Source organism: Taudactylus pleione, unplaced genomic scaffold, assembly GCF_031769625.1.
Source record: "Taudactylus pleione unplaced genomic scaffold, aTauple2 ptg000373l, whole genome shotgun sequence".
In the NCBI taxonomy this organism is placed as follows: Eukaryota; Metazoa; Chordata; class Amphibia; order Anura; family Myobatrachidae; genus Taudactylus; species Taudactylus pleione.
In genome coordinates, this window is record NW_028284774.1 from 4012288 (window position 1) to 4030033 (window position 17746).

Here is a 17746-nt window from a genome sequence, read left to right on the forward strand (position 1 = left end):
TTCAAAGAAGTGTAAAGAAGTGACAGCTGTGAGTTGATTGGTACTTTATCACTCTCCACAGCTTAATACATATCCCTATATATATATATATATATATATATATATTGTGACACAGTCAGACTAGGGGTCCCTCTCCTGGGTAGAGGACTCCTTCCTTACACACACAGCAGCTGGGAAACAGTACGCCAGACTGGATTCAAGTACAAGCTGGTCGGCGCCAGTCTTTATTGTACAATGTCAGAAATAACATAAAGAAAACAAACATAAATCCCAGCCCTGTCGGGGCACTAACTTCACAAGTGACTTCCCTCACTACAAGAACCTGGCAGGGCCTAATGCCCTCGCCAGCAACAAAGGCACAGCACAGCACTTACAAAATAGGTTTTCAAGTGTCTCTGAGCAAACTCCCTGCCTGCACTCCCAGGTGAGACACTCAGCCCTAAACAAACTAGGCTTATATTGGCCACTCTCAGGTGGAAACCCTAACAAGCCTGTTACCAGGCTGCGAGAACCAAAACCTGGAGTGGCCGTGGGTGGAGCCCTCCCTCTCCTCTCACCCACAACCCCCAGGTCCCAAACCGGCTTTTCAAAAAGCCGAGACTCAAGCCTGCTACACTGCAGACTTTCTCCTGGGGGTTTAAAACACATAAGACAGGAATCTGGGACAAATGTACCTGCCACAGACCACTTTACCAGTGATCCTATCACATATCCCCCCCCTTTGTTTCGACCTGTGGGGCGGAACAACTGAAGCCCCCAAACAATGAACGCGTGACAACGCGTCTGCATTGGCCAGCTGGCTTCCTGGCCTGTGTTCCACTGCAAATTTAAAAGTTTGTAACGCCAAGAACCATCTCGTAATTCTCGCATTACTGTCCTTATTTTCGGACATCCACTTCAAAGGGGCATGGTCAGTGATCAATTTGAACTTTCTTCCAACCAAGTAGTACCTGAGAGCCTCTAACGCCCACTTTATGGCCAACGCCTCCTTCTCCACTGTGGCATCGGGTAGGCATCGAATTTTGAAACACTGTTCAACTTTCGGAAGTCATTGCAAAAACGCACACTCCCGTCGGGCTTTGGAATCAACACAATGGGACTTGACCATTCACTATGTGATTCTGGTAACCTATAGGGCTTTAGATTAATTTTAACCCCTGGGTCAGTGATCATGTCATGTTTAATGACCGAGGTTTTCCCAGGTACGTCAGAGAACAGCACCCTATTTCTGATCAGAAACTCCTAGACCTCTTGTTGTTGAATTGCCGACAGGGTTTTTGCCACTGTCACTTCGGGAACTAAGGGCCCTGGTTTTACTGGAGGGGCTCGGACGGCCGACAGTACCATTCTATCTTTCTAGGGCTTTAACAGATTTATATGGTATATCTGTTCCGGCTTTCTTTTCCCCGGCTGGTAAACTTTGTAATTGACCTGTCCCACTCTTTCTAAGATTTCAAAGGGGCCTTGCCATTTAGCCAAAAGTTTATTTTCTACAGTGGGAACCAACACTAACACTCTGTCCCCAGGAGCAAAGCTGCGTAACCGAGCATTGCGGTTGTATACCCTCTGCTGTGCAAGTTGAGCCTGTTCCAGGTGCTCTCTCACTATCGGCACCTCTTTAACAGACAATGGAACTAGTGGACACTTAAAATGTGGCCTGGGAGCATGATACTGACACTCAGGGCAGGATACGCAAAAGTCAGATACCTCTTTATGGAGCCCGGGCCAGAAAAACCTCTGTATTATTCGCTCAGTGGTTTTCTCTACTCCTAGATGGCCTGCCGTTATATGACCATGGGCAAGATCCAACACTGTTCTTCTGTAGGCTTTGGGAACTATTAGTTGTTCCCCAATATCTTCCCCCTTCTTAGTCACCTGATATAACAAATCCTGACACATTGCCATGTGGGGATAGGACAAAGGACTATCAGGGTCTACGGGTTTACCATGAACTACTTTTACATTCTCCCTGGCTTTTACCAAAGTAGGGTCATTCAACTGCTCCACGGCAAAGACCTCTCTTCTGACCTCTAAATCAGGCAGACGATCAACTGGCCCAACAACACTTCCCACCCAATGGGAGGCACATCAGTTTGCGGGCCACCGTCACGCGCCGCATTCTCTAGTTCGCCAATCATAGTAGAAAAAGGGAATAACTCTGCCTCAGAAGAAACTCCCTCCTCCACTACATCTACAACCTTCTCAAATGGATCGGGGTTGTTCACTTCGGGAACAAAACGGCTTTCCCACAACTTCCAGAAGTGAGCAAAGTCTCTCCCCAATATTGCATCGTACATCAGACCATGCACCAAACCCACAGAAACTATAGCAGAGCCACCTGGTGTCTCGATGTTCACCTCGGCAGTAACATAATATCGAGTATCCCTCATGTATGCAGGTGACACCAACAGTTTTCCCCTTACGCCTCAAGGGGTTCACCAGCTCAGCTTTTATAAGTGTCACCAAGCTACCAGAGTCTAACAGTGCCTCTACTCGGTTGCCATCTACAGTGAGTACACACATGTGCTTATCAGTCTCAGCCTGCCGGTCAGCCGTACAGGCTGTCTGTGCAAAGAAAGACCCCCTGCGCTAGACATGAGCAGTATCACATTGCATAGGTTCAGTTGTAAGTGAACAATTAGCGGAAATATGGCCGAAGTCACCACACCGGAAACACTGAATCATATTAATGTCTAGTCGTTTACGGGGCAAGAACCTTCCTGGCCTGGCAAGCCTGTCTCCAGGTTCTACACCCTCAGTCTTAGGTACATTCCACCGCCCAGCACCCTTCTCCCCTGGAACAGTCTTACCAGTGTCTGTGGGAGTTCGCCAGTGCGCCATCGGGGCTCGGTGGGGCATACTCCTCAGCTCCTCAGCCGCCACGTACCTCTCCACCAGCTCGACCAACTGGTCCGCGGTCTTAGGGTCTGTATGGCTCACCCACTGGCGCAGAGTCGCAGGTAACGATCGCAGGTACCGGTCCATCACGACCCTTTCCACGATCTGTGGTCCGTCAGCGTCTCGGGCTGTAGCCATTTTGAGGACAGATGGACGAGGTCATGCATCTGCGAACGTGGAGGCTTGTCCATATGGAACTCCCAGCGGTGGACCCGCTGGGCACGAACAAAGGTGGTGACTCCCAAGCGAGTTAGGATCTCCTGTTTTAGTTTTTTATAGTCCTTGGCATCAGCCAGGCATAAGTTGAAATAAGCCTTTTGTGGCTCCCCAGACAAAAAAGGTGCCACCAGACTTACCCACTGCTCCTTGGGCCAACTCTCCCTTTTGGCCGTTCTTTCAAATGGGGCGAGATAGGCCTCCACATCATCGCCCGAAGTCATCTTTTGGAGGAAGTGACTGGCTCGTACGGAGTGAGTGGTGGTGGGAGGACCAGTATTAACATCTCTGGGCCGGGCGACCAGGTGCTGTACCACCTCTCTTATGGCCTGGCTGTTTTCCGCTAAGGCCTGGTGGGTTTCCTCGATGGCGACCTGTTGTTGCCTCTGGGCTGTCTCCAAGGCCAACAGTTGCACCCTGGTGGATTCCTGCTGAGCCCTGGTAGATTCCTGCTGAGCCCTGGTAGATTCCTGCTGAGCTTTGTTCGTCTCCTGCTGAGCTGCTGTAGCTTGGAGCAAGGCTTTAATAATTTCCTCCACTTTGTCCTGGGGTGTAGGTTGGAAGCTGAACCTTGCCTCTCTGAGCATTGGCTGACGCCTCCTCTATGGGACTCCAAGGACACAGCGTTATTTCCACACTCACAAATTGGGTGTCTGTCCCTTTAATTTTTAAATGGAAAGTTTTCCTCTCGCTGCAACTTCAGTGTGTGTGGGTGCCCGCATTCTCCACCATATTGTGACACAGTCAGACTAGGGGTCCCTCTCCTGGGTAGAGGACTCCTTCCTTACACACACAGCAGCTGGGAAACAGTACGCCAGACTGGATTCAACTACAAGCTGGTCGGCGCCAGTCTTTATTGTACAATGTCAGAAATAACATAAAGAAAACAAACATAAATTCTAGCCCTGTCGGGGCACTAACTTCACAAGTGACTTCCCTCACTACAAGAACCTGGCAGGGCCTAATGCCCTCGCCAACAACAAAGGCACAGCACAGCACTTACAAAATAGGTTTTCAAGTGTCTCTGAGCAAACTCCCTGCCTGCTCTCCCAGGTGAGACACTCAGCCCTAAACAAACTAGGCTTATATTGGCCACTCTCAGGTGGAAACCCTAACAAGCCTGTTACCAGGCTGCGAGAACCAAAACCTGGAGTGGCCGTGGGTGGAGCCCTCCCTCTCCTCTCACCCACAACCCCCAGGTCCCAAACCGGCTTTTCAAAAAGCCGAGACTCAATAAGACAGGAATCTGGGACAAATGTACCTGCAAAGACCACTTTACCAGTGATCCTATCACAATATATATAATATATATATATATAAAACAGTACATATAATATATACATAATTGTTTTTCTACAGCTCCACCCCACAGTAGCTCCACTCACAGTTCCTGAACCGCCGGAAAAATAGCCCTGATATTATGAGTGTTATTAGAGCGTAATACTTGAGCTCTATTCAAAATAGTGCTATATTTCCTAATACCAAGTCAGTTCGAGCCCACCACAAATGAAATGCCAGCGTACCAAATTACAAGTAATATCCAAGTATCCCAGTGTTCCATAATTGCAAACTTATCAGGATAACAAAAGAAAATCAATGAAAGTCTTATCTGAACAATGCATGTTCTTGTACTATGTCCACTACTTTCGGGGGTAATCTAAAACGAAAAAGAAAAGAAACCACAGTGTCAAATCATAGTGCAATATTCCATACAAATACAATTTATAGAAACAAATGATAACTTATCTTAGTGAGTCCTGGTAAAATGTCAACTCCCGGTACCAAATATGACTGCACTATTTACTCTATCAAGTAAGCCTTTGCCAACCTCTATTTTTTATTTTAATAATTTACTCCTACTATCCACAGTATATCTAGAGCTGCTCTTGTCATCTGTTTCATTTACGTTTAATGTCCTCTTGCTGTGCTAGTAGCAAGTGCTGAGGTTTGCCCACCTTTATATTTTAATAAACATGTAGTGTGAAAGTGTTATCCTGCACAGGAAGAAATTCTATGAAGAAATATATATAAAAAACACAATTTATGAATAGAACCAACTTATATGAGTGATATAAGGACTGTATATCAGCTACAGGATAGGCACAGTTGGTGGCGCTCCACTGGGTTGACAGCAGTGTAGTCAAATACTTAAAATGTACTGTCAAAACTGGATTATTGGCTGAGACAAGATCAGTTTAAAATTGAATCGCAGCGACACCATCTTGCGACTGGCTGCAAGATGCCATTTTGCGAAATGGCCGCCTAAGCGCCATTTTAGATAATCTCACACTTTAGTACATGTGGCGATAATACTATTAGCATCATGTGAATGCATCTGTGACCATCGCCATAGGTTACGGCGATTCACCAAAAGTCTATTTCATTACTTTACGTATTATAAAGGATATATATTTCAGAAATGGCTTTACAGTATGCCAAAATTGATTGCATTAGCTGAATAGAGCAAGTGGCCAGGTGACAACTGGCTTGTGTAGATAAGCTTCCTGGATAGTGTTTGCCCTCACTACAGGTGGTCTGGCTCGAATACACACTTTACATTAGCAGGCTTCCTGCAATGACATGATTTCAAAGACTAGAGTGTCATCTTAGGTCTGTCTCTTGTAGCTGGGCTATTTGAATTTCACACAAGAGACTGGGAGAATAAAGAGTTTTTCTTTTGAAGCCTGGGACAGGTGGGGGGGGACTGCTCACAGAGTGGGCATGTGGAACTATCTGGCTCAGCATGTCACACTGCTAAGATGTTCACTCAGTGAGAGTTAAGTGCACCCTTCCTCATACACACATTAATACGTCTTTATATCAAACCGCCGAATACTCACACATTACATATTCACACATAAGGTTTAATAAGCTTTAAAGTATATGATTTAAGTTGGTTCAGTTAGTTTAAATACTGTGAAATAAAGATATTTGATAACTAAGGTTCTATACATGTTAAGACAGCCGTGTTTGGTTTCGAACTGATGCGTACTGTTTCAATAGAATTCCGGTACTATCGGTGTGGAGATCGCATCATGCATTCCCAACTTATGGACCGCAGCAACAAAATGTATATTTTATGAACAACTGTTAGGATGCAGCATGGGGAGGCGGGAGGGAAAAGACCCTCAGTTGTTAGAGGCTGGTCGAGTCTATTTGAACCAGCCTGTTAAATGCACTGTAACATATGCTTCTCCCCTGGGAACCAATGGCATAAGCAAGAAACTTCTCTATTGTCCTATCTATTCTGGGGGGTATAAATATGTGTGCTCAAACACTGGGTCTTTAGTCTTCTTGCTGAATGCTGATTGATGGAGGTTTTCTTTCTGAATGCCGGGATCTGGTCCAGAGGCGTGCGTATGTATACTGTACATGGGTCGGTATAATTCCTTTGCGCTAAATTGTACACAGATCATAGCGTGTAACTGACTGTACTTTTACTTGAATAATACTTTGTGCTTCGGAACCACATGTTCTGAGTCTGGAGTCTCTATTTATTGTATGACTGCGTACGCAAATTAGCGTCATCCTTAGAGGTTTATAGGAAGGATTTTAGAAGGTACAGGCAGGGGTATATAGAGGTTCATTTCAATATTAACAGTATTATCACAAAAAGGAAGCAATAATACCAAAAAGGAAGAACCCCCAAATGAGAGTTCCCGTCGGCGCTAATACTGGTGAACAAGCCCACATACACGTGTGTCCAACAGGTGCTACCGTCTGCGCCAATGGGAACTTTCATTTGGCATTGGAGAACTTTGCTGATATATTTATATACACAGGTATTTCCCTCCTCCTCGCTAGTCACCCTCTCATCTGGTCCGACAGTGAAACCCTGCAATACATTGTATCAGGGATCACGCCGGTTAACTTCTACATGGACAGCAGAGGTGACGTATCTTTTTTCTATTTGTAATGATCGCTCACCCAGAGGTGTAGCTTGTGGCCAGGGTGCCCGAAGCACGAGCGTTCTACCGCGCCCCCCCCCCCCCAAAAAAAAGTGTGTGTGCTACATATATGCACATACATACATGGCAGGGTCACACATACATACATACATACAGGGTCACACATACATACAAACATATACACATACAGGAATGGTCACACATACATACAGGCAGGGTCACACATTCATACATACATAGACACACACAAACAGGCAGGGTCACATACATACATACATACATACATACATACACACAGACATACATACACATGCAGGCAGGGTCACACATTCATACATACATAGACACACACATATAGGCAGGGTCACATACATACATACATACACATGCAGGCAGGGTCGCACATTCATACATACATAGACACATACATACAGGCAGGGTCACATACATACAGTACATACACACATACATACATATATACAGGCAGGAAGGGACACACACACATAAAGGCAGGAAGGGTCACACTAACATACACACATACAGTACATACAGGCAGGAAGGGTCACACATACACACATACAGTACATACAGGCAGAGGAGTAGCGTGTAGCCAGGGCACCCAGAGCACGTGCATGCTATGGCGCCCCCCTCAAGTGTTCAAGGGAGGAGGCAAGTCCATATGGGATTAAAGTAAAGAGAAATAAAAATAAAGATTAGGGGCAGCCCACTGTAGTAGTGCCCATATGCATATGCAATGCCCCTTGTAGTGGTGCCCATATGCAAAGCCCCCTGTAGATGTGCCCCTTAAAGTAGTGCCCCCCAACCTGTGCCCCCTGTAGTAGTGTCCATATGCAGTTCCCACCTGTAGTGGTGCCCATATGACGTTACCCACATTACTGGGAACGCTGGCCTCTGAAGCAATCGGAGGCTGCCTTAGCCTCCGATCGCTTCAGAGGCCAGCGCTCACAGTTCAATGCTGGCACCCGGCAGGCTGTCAGCTAAGACAGCTGCTGGGTACAAAGCAGCACGCAGCGCCTCCGGACAGCTGCGGTGCCTGGAGTTTGTGCTCCACTGGAGCCCCCCTTCATACGCCCCAGCATACAGGCAGGGAGGGTGATAGACATAACTACTGGGGTATAACCTCTCTCACCTTAATGTGGATCCTGCAACTTCTTCCTCGACATGATGCTGTAGCCCCGCCCCCTGCTGGGGTTAGATGAACATGTGCTGAGCTCCACCAATCAGGGCTCAGCACAAGCTCCTCTAGTGACCAGGAGTCTCTCACTAGAGCAGGAAGGCAGGACAGGAGCTCCTGTTGCTGCTGCGTACCCGGCACAGGCTGTCAGCTACTTGACAGCTGCTCCGGAGTCCGACTGCAGGGTGCCCTCTGGTAAGTAAGGCTCCAGGAGCTCATGTTCCAGTGGAACCGTCCTCCCTATGCCCCTGCGCTCACCTGGCCCCTTGGCTGCCTGTTCACTGCCTCAGGACACACAGCCGGTTCAGGGGGTTCAACTGCGGCACTACAACTCCATTATCTTGAATATCCAAACACACTACATTTATAGGAGCTACAGAGATGTCTGTATATCCCAGATCTAATTAAGTTGCCTATTAGAAGATAATTGCTATAATTTACAAATGATAAGAAAATAAAAAAGACAATCAGTTTATTTATTGGCTATTACGGTCTTGTTTACTATTACAACATCTTTACTACCTCATGCTATTTTGAGAATCATTTCCAGTATGACCGGCAACCATGATGACTATTACTAGGAATGAGCTAACTGTTATCAGATACAGCATTTCAGAGATATTTTGAATGAATGTTTCTTTTCCTTGCATTGTTGCAATTTCAGGATCTTGATACATTTTGTCTTCCATGGTGGTTTACAGCTACATTTGTTACTTATTCAGGACACTCAATGGACACTTACGTTGGGTACACACGGGACGATCTGTTCAGTGAACGATATTGCTGAACGATCTCCCTTGAAATTCCTGGTTCATCCACACACCAAAGATATCACCAACGATGAACGACCAACGATCGCAAACACCTATGGAAAATGCACGATATCGTCCAGATTGACCTGCATGCATGCCAGATGGACGATATTGTCATCGTCCAGCGGGTGTGCGCATCGTTGGTGGCTCATTGCATACACACGGAACAATATGAACGATATATCATTGAACGCTATTGTTATCGTTCATATCGTATCGATATATCGTTCCGTGTGTATACACCTTTAATGGTTTACAATACATCAGATTGCGAGCCGGTCTGAATCAGCCCCTGAGAAAGAGGTTTAATTTCTGCTGCACTGTCAACCTGGTAATGATTCAGGATCAGGGCTTCTGGAAATGAGCTTCTAGGACTTCCCTCTCCAGAGCAGGGCACATGTGTATACTAGAGGTTGTGTCTATGTGGACTGAGAGGAAGTCTTAAGCTCTGATTTTGGTCTATGCATTCATCTCCTCTATATTCAATCTGGTTCTGCACTGGGCGGCTGGGGCTAAAGCTACAGGCCCGCTACTGCTATGGGCTGTCGCCCTATTGGGCACTATTATAATCTGCCACTACCATCACCTAGTACAAGAAAATTCTCACCTGTATATCATTTATTGCAATCCTATTACCTATATGAAGCTGTTCTTTTCAATTGTTTCATTGACTTCCAATACCATCTCATTGTAGTAATAGCAAATGCTGGATGTTTGCCATGTGTATTTTTTTTTAATTAAACTGCATCCTACTTGCCACTGCTATTTAAGTTTAGCCCAATGCCATCTCAATTTGCTATTTAGAAATGTCTCTCCTGTCTTGGCCAGCTCTACCACTCGTTCACCCAGAGTCATCTGGTTAGAATTGTATCTTTGTTATTATATATATATAGCTACAAGGTATAGTTTTTTAAAAACTGACATCTGGCTCCTTCTCTGGGGCTGCTCTAGCAATTTGTTTCATTTGCATCCACTGTCATCTAATGTTGCTATCACCAGGAAATGTATCTTATAAAACTGATATTGAACTACCCCTCTGGCAATAATCTGCCAGTCTGTTTCATTTGCGTCTAAAGCCACTTCCAGTGTTGGACTGGCCCACAGGGGTACAGGGGATATCCCCGATGGGCCCACTGCATAAGGGCCCACCTCCTCATCTAGGGATCAGGTTCCAGACTGTGCACTTGAATTATACATTATATGTTACATTATACTGCACAGGACTATGGTATATTTTCTACAATGCATGGCTGTTATTAATCTGGTACATTATCATGCAGGCACTAGCAGTATTAACTATATATATATTCTTAAAGGGGTCCATGCACTCTGCTCCTGTGGATGGCTGGCCACACCCCTTCATATGGGCCCCTATCACTGCATTCCCCTGGTGCGCCCCTCAACTGGCCACCTCCTAGTAGCAGAAAGATAAAACATTGCCTTTGGTCTAGAAGCAAGAAAAAAAGATACACTATGTCAGTATGTAATGGAAAGAAAAAGCTGTAATCTGTTACACAATTCAATGTAATACTGCTAGTTGGTAACATTGGGCCTGATTCAGAAATGTACAGTAATGCAATCGCAGCTGGGATCCTGCGTGTGATAATATGCAGATGTCGCAGGTGCCTGGATGTGTATAGAGAAGCCCAGTGGGGCCGTCACAAATCCAAGCAACTGTGTACACATATGCTGCTGCCGTCACAGATCGTTCAATAATCGGCCATCTGAGTACCCCTATGTTCGCGCAGAATGGCCGCCTGAACTAAGTCGTCGGAACCACTTTATCTGCGTAAGGGATTGTAGTCATAGGCTGAGACACGCCCTGAAAATGGGCGATGACTGTCAATCACTTTGCAAAAAAATCCTCACCATGCCAAGGTACCTTGGAGCGTGCGCAGTGCAACCGAGATGCATGTACAGTCGGACAATAATCTCTCAACTGTGTAAATATCGACATTGCATACATATCAGGCCCATTATCAGCCTGCAGCTCGCTGCAGCCTTTGACCCATTGTTGCAAAGTGGGAGGGGTTTCGGACTATAGATAAAAAGTAAAAGGTTGACAATGTCTAAATAGACACCAGATGTTAGACAGTCAATAGGTCTACCGAGACAAAAGGTCGACAGGGACAAAAGGTTGACACATTAAAGATCGACATGTAAGAAGGCCGACAGCTACAAATGTTCGTCAGAGTCAAAATGTCAACATAAAAATGGTCGACACATGATATTTTTATTGTTTTTTTTAGGGTTAGGCACTTACCAGTGGGTTAGGGTTAGGCTTAGGCATTTACCCTGACAGTTAGGGTAGGCACTTACCCCGACGGTTAGGGTTAGGCACCAGGAGGGAGGGTTAGACACTTACCAGTGGGTTAGGGTTAGGCATTTACCCCAACAGCTAGGGTTGGGCACTTACCCTGGCAGTTATGGTTAGGCACCAGGAGGGAGGTTTAGGGTTAGGCACTTACCGGAGGGTTAGGGTTAGGCACTAGGAGGGACGGTTAGGGTTAGGCACCAGGTGTCACAAACCGTGCTAGAGACCTCTGTCCTTAGACCCCTGCATCTTCCCATACGTCTGTGCCATCGTTGCCTGCTGAGCCGTCGGCCTGCTGTTCCAGTAATCTCTGATGCGGGGCCTCCGCTTGTGGATCATCTGCAGCATTTCCACTGTTGCCTGTGTCCCTCTGCCGCAGATCCATGCTCGTACGGCGTGCCAGTATACAAGTTTCCCAGAACATGGGCACAGCGATCTTGGGCCAGGTCAGGTGAAACTCGTGCATCCAGTCAGCAGCCATGTCAAGTTGCTTCAGCCAATCCGCTTCAGCCTGATGGTATAAAAGACCTTCCTGTAACACATGCTGGTTGAAAGTGCAACAATGTCCATTGCTGCTGCATGACTTATGTTCCTGAGCTCCCGGTGTGAAACCTATGCTTCCTAGCATAGCATTACAGATTCCCAGATCTGGACCTACAGTATGTTCCTGAGTTCTTGGTGTGTTACCAGCATTACTCCAACCCGGAGTCAAATTCCAAGTTCATTCCACGTTACTCCAGTCCGGAGTCATATTCCAAGTTCTTCAAGTTCAATACTCGTTACTCCAGTCCTGAGTCAAATTCCAAGTTCTATAAGTTCAATCCTCGTTACTCCAGTCCGGATTCAAATTCTAATTTTTCAAGTTCATTCAGTTCCAAGTCTACGGAGTCTTCCTACAGTTTCTTTCCAAGTCCAGTGACTATTCAGAGACTTTTGTTTTACAGTATTATTCAGTATCTTCTAGTTGCATTATCTCTGCACAGACTACATTATAACATCTTATATCACAGTCTCCTCTATTACTGTATGAGCAGAAACTACATTAAACCATCCAGTTTCAAACTACCTATTGGTTCAGGTGTCTCTGTCTTACAACCCAGTTCGGGTACACAACTCCAAGTTCCCCAGTCCCTGACACCAGGAGGGAGGGTTAGGGTTAGGCACCAAGGGTTAGGGCGAAGATTAGGGCTTGTCAACCTTTTGTCCCAGTCAACCTTTTGTCCCAGTCGACCTATTGACTGTCTAATATCTGAGGGTAAATTTACTAAAGTGAGAGTTTTTAGAAGTGGAGATGTTGCCCACTGCAACCAATCAGATTCTAGCTACTATCTTCTAGCAGGTGCTAGTTAAATGTTAAGTAGAATCTAATTGGTTGCTATGGGCAATATCTCCACTTCTAAAAACTCTCCCTTTAGTAAATTTACCCCCTGGTATCTATGTAGACACTGTCGACCTTTTTATTGTCTATCTGTTAATCTACATCCAATTGAGAGGTGGGCTATATACTATAGAATAGACTGTAAAATGAGTGTAAATGTTATAAACACTTATGTAGGAGCAAAAAGCACCTTAAAAAATATTTTAGCAGCTTTTTACCATTTTACCATTTACCAACAATACATTAAGCATTATGGGGTCTATTCATTATCACTTAATGTCTACAAAAGGAGGTGAAAATTAACATACTTTTGTAGAAATTAAGTTTTGGGGCTATTCATCATAAAAGTAACGCAGGAGATATCACAGATATCGCCTGCTTACCTTTCTCTCCCGATGTGGCCCGCTGTCCCCATACACTAGTGTTATAACGTATTTAATCCTTGTATAATCCTGCCTATACCTTCTAAACCTTTATACGCTCCTGCCTATACCTTATAATTTGACGCTATTTGCGAACGCAGTCATACTGTAAAATAAAAGCCTTCAGACCTTGAAATGTGCTTCTAATGCACAAAGGATATTATTCAACATAAAAACAGTAGGTTACACACTGTGATCTAAAGACAATTTAGCGCAAAGAAATTATACAGACCCAAGGTACAGTTATACATACGCACGCTCGCTGGGACCAGTTACTGGCATCAACAAGAAACCTCCATCAACAGCATCAGCAAGAAGACTCCAGATTGGGGTCAGAACACACGTTTATACCCTTACAGAAATAGGCAATACAATAGGGAGGTTTGTTGTGATCCCATTGGTTCTCCATCACGGTGTATCTGTTACAGGACATTTAACAGGTCGATTCAAATGGACACAGCTCAGCCTCTGACAGCCTTTTGTCTCTTATTCCCCCTGCATGCAAATCTAAGCTGCTAACATTACAAAGTACATTTTAGTGTTTTAACTCTCTACAGTCCATAAGTTGAGAATGCATGTTGCGATCTTCTCACCGATGATACCGGAAAGCTGTTGAGACAGAGTAGATCAGTAACACCAAACACGGTCTGCTTATTATGTACTAAACCTTAGATATTAAATAGTCTTTATTTCACAACATTAGTACTAAATGAATAAACTTTGAATATTACACTTTGAAGCTATGGAACCTTTTATGTGAGTCTGCAGTGTGTAAGTCAATCTATGATGGATTACATACATATATATATATATATATATATATATATACACATATACACATATACACATATATACACATACCATACCATTCCAACACATGTTTATTTTAAAACTACTATGCAAGGGTTATGAGCAGTGAGCTTCACACTCAAACAGGGTGGAGACCCCCAACTGAATGCTGGTGCCATCCCGTCTGACAGTGAATTCAAAAGTTCTCTTCTGCCTATTTTAGGATACCTGTGTCAGTTCTTTTCAAGCAGATTTCTTACCATTGTTCATTCAGATTTCAATTGCAACAGCTACACCTGTCCACATGTGGGGACTCTCCATTTACATGCAAAAACACCCACAGAATACTGGTGTATTGTTTTTCTAATTACTTTTCTCAGGAAGCTGTTTTACTAAACTCTGCGTGAATACTGTGTTTGTTATGGTATTTTTTTTATGCAAGGTTGTCCTAAGATACATCAGGGTATGGTTTCTGAAAGGATTATTAAAACATTGCCATATGTACTGAGCTCGTGAGTTGTAACTTAAAATGGCGCTGGGGGCGGCCATTCGCAAAATGGCGTCATGCAAATCTCATTTTTAAGATGGAGTCTTGTCGCCATTCGCAAGATGGCATCATTCCAAGCTACACTGATTCTGTCTCAGCCACTAAACCAGTTTCGACACTAGTATCACTGATATCTCCTGATTACCTGTTTCTCCCGATGTTTCCCGCTGTCTCCATATACTAGTATCACAGATAATCTCCTGCTTACCTTTCTCTCCAAATGTTGCCTGCTGTCCCCATACACTAGTATCACAGATATCTCCTGCTTACCTTTCTCTCCCAATGTTGCCCGCTGTCCACATACACTAGTATCACAGATATCGCCTGCTTACCTTTCTCTCCCGATGTGGCCTGCTGTACCCATACACTAGTATCACAGGTATCCCCTGATTACCTTTCTCTCCAAATGTGGCCCGCTGTCCCCATACACTAGTATCACAGCTATCGCCTGCTTACCTTTCTCTCCCGATGTGGCCTGCTGTACCCATACACTAGTATCACAGGTATCCCCTGATTACCTTTCTCTCCCAATGTGGCCCGCTGTCCCCATACACTAGTATCACAGATATCTCCTGCTTACCTTTCTCTCCCAATGTGGCCCGCTGTCCCTATACACTAGTATCACAGATATCGCCTGCTTACTTTTCTCTCCCGATGTGGCCTGCTGTACCCATACACTAGTATCACAGGTATCCCCTGATTACCTTTCTCTCCCAATGTGGCCCGCTGTCCCCATACACTAGTATCACAGATATCTCCTGCTTACCTTTCTCTCCCAATGTGGCCCGCTGTCCCCATACACTAGTATCACAGATATCTCCTGCTTACCTTTCTCTCCCAATGTGGCCCGCTGTCCCTATACACTAGTATGGGACCTAAATTCATCAAGCTTCAAAAACACAATATTTTAGGAGCTTGACTGCAGGAGCATTCACCATCTTTAGATGGCATTTGCTCCCGTACACCTGCTCCTTCCCTATGGAAAGGAGTCCCAGAATGTGAAGAGGGATCCTTTTGGGTCCCTCCGCTCCTGTCCGGCTCCATCCGCCAGACGCCATGGCTTTGTGCGCCTGCGTGTAAAACACTATAATGTGCTATAGGTGTTAGTGGAGCACAGAGGTACTCAGGTACACTAATACTATATGAATGACTGTTTACAGATCGTTCTTGGCAGTTTGGACCTAGAAACATAGCAGTAAGAATTGGATCATGGCTGTAAGCCAGAGGTTTCCAAACGTGGTCCTCAAGGCTCCCCAACAGTTCAGGTTTTAGAGATATCCATCTTAAAAATAAACAGATGCAATAACAGCCGCCAGATCAATCACCTAAGAGGGTATCCCCACATCCCCAATTACCAACGACACCACACAGAAGGTGATGATATCTAGAGGCACTCCAATATATAAAAAAATAAGGCATATATAATCACATTCCTTTAACCTTGAATATACAAGTTTAAATCCTTTCTTATCGCTCCTATGGATCAATGGATATTGTCCCTCTGTAAGTGGCAGACCAGGATTTTTTTCATCCGATAATGATCTATTTGGACATATGATCAGGACTTCATTAACACTGATTGGTTGGTGGATCTTTGTTATTCAGATGAACACATCTGATTTGTGTTATGATACTAAATAGGGAAAGCAGTTTTTATTAGATAGGAGATCTGTGTCTAGTTTAGGCTTAATTGATGTATATCTTTGATTGGAGGACTGGACTATTTAAGGGTGACTTGTGGAGTCAGACACTCACTCTATGCACCACTCTTGAATAGGTTAACACTTTGTATTATGGAATTCATGAAGCAAAATAACTCATATCATGACATGTTGCATAACAAACACAATATACTTTGTTTCCATATGCAAATTGAATATTCAATTACAATACAATCACTTAACTCTGAATAATATGCCCAACACTTAGCATTTGCCTACGAGTCTGTTAGCGTAGAGAATACTGAGTGCTTAAAGGTCCAGAACCCTAGAGCATAAGTCCTGTTGTACTTAACAAAGTAAAAGGAAGTTCATATATTTATTCCAGTTCAAGGCTGTATTCTCTAAGTGCTGGGATGAATAATATTGTATATTGACACTGACAAGTATTATAACAACTTACATGTGAGTCTTAAAAAATGGAACCAGTGCCTCATCCATACAGCTAGAATATGCTGTTTTCAGATAGTTGTAGTAAGAATATACATCCAATATCTATATCCTATACTATAATCCTCAGGTATAAGTTAAATTGCAGTATTATGTATTTAATTGTATCCTTCCCTCTCTTCTTTCCCTTATGCTGAAAGCTATCTCCTTTGGATATAATAAAATGTCTGATATAGACACTATGAATTCCTCTCTTTTTCCTTTTCTGTTCTTCCCCGAATGTAATCTAAAGATTACTGTAATGTTCCGTGAATGGCATATACTTCTTATTACCACTGCCACTATTTAGAGCATCATCCACACAGCTGATATGCGCTGAAACTCTCTCTCCATATGAGTGTCAGTACCACAACCAAGTATGTACTCCTTGTGGACAGAGTATATGGGATATTACTGCTCTTCTGTCCTCAACAGTGGTCTCTATATATGGGCTATATGTAGCTGTGTAGGTGCCAAGTACTATTTACTCACAGTCCCCTCAACGTTGCTGCTTGTATAAGCGCTGCTCCTTCTTTCTCCTTGTCACCGCTGCTACCTCAGCACTGATCCCCCTGTCAGTGCTGCTGCTGCCGTCCTTTACACTGACACGGCCCTGCCTCCTGCCTCTCTCTCTCTCCCACTGGCTGCTGGCCGAACTCCCATGAGCCAAAGGAGGAGGCTTGTAGCTGACATCCTCCCTGTAACTACGGAGGTGCTGCCCAGCACAGCGGGGACTCACCAGGCACTCTCACCCACACTGGCCACTCCCCGATCAGCACTGGTCTCTCCGCTCCTCTCCGCCGCCTGGACCACCTACCGTGATGCGCCTCTCCTGCAAAACAGGGTGAGTACCCCTGTCTCACCTTCTTCCCCAGCTCCAGCGGGGCTCCCTCTCCGGCTCTGCCCCCCTGCACCCGGCAGTATATCGCTGCTCACTGGCTGCCCGGGTCACAGGAGGGCAGGCACTGGAGGGAGGGACCTGCAGACTGCCTCCCAGCTGTTGCTAACAGCTGTTATATATCCTCCCCCTCACCGGATCCTCTTTTCCTGACAGGAACCAATTCACTCCCATCTATATTACTCCGCCCCCTTCTGCAACTATCACCAATGTCTGTGAAAT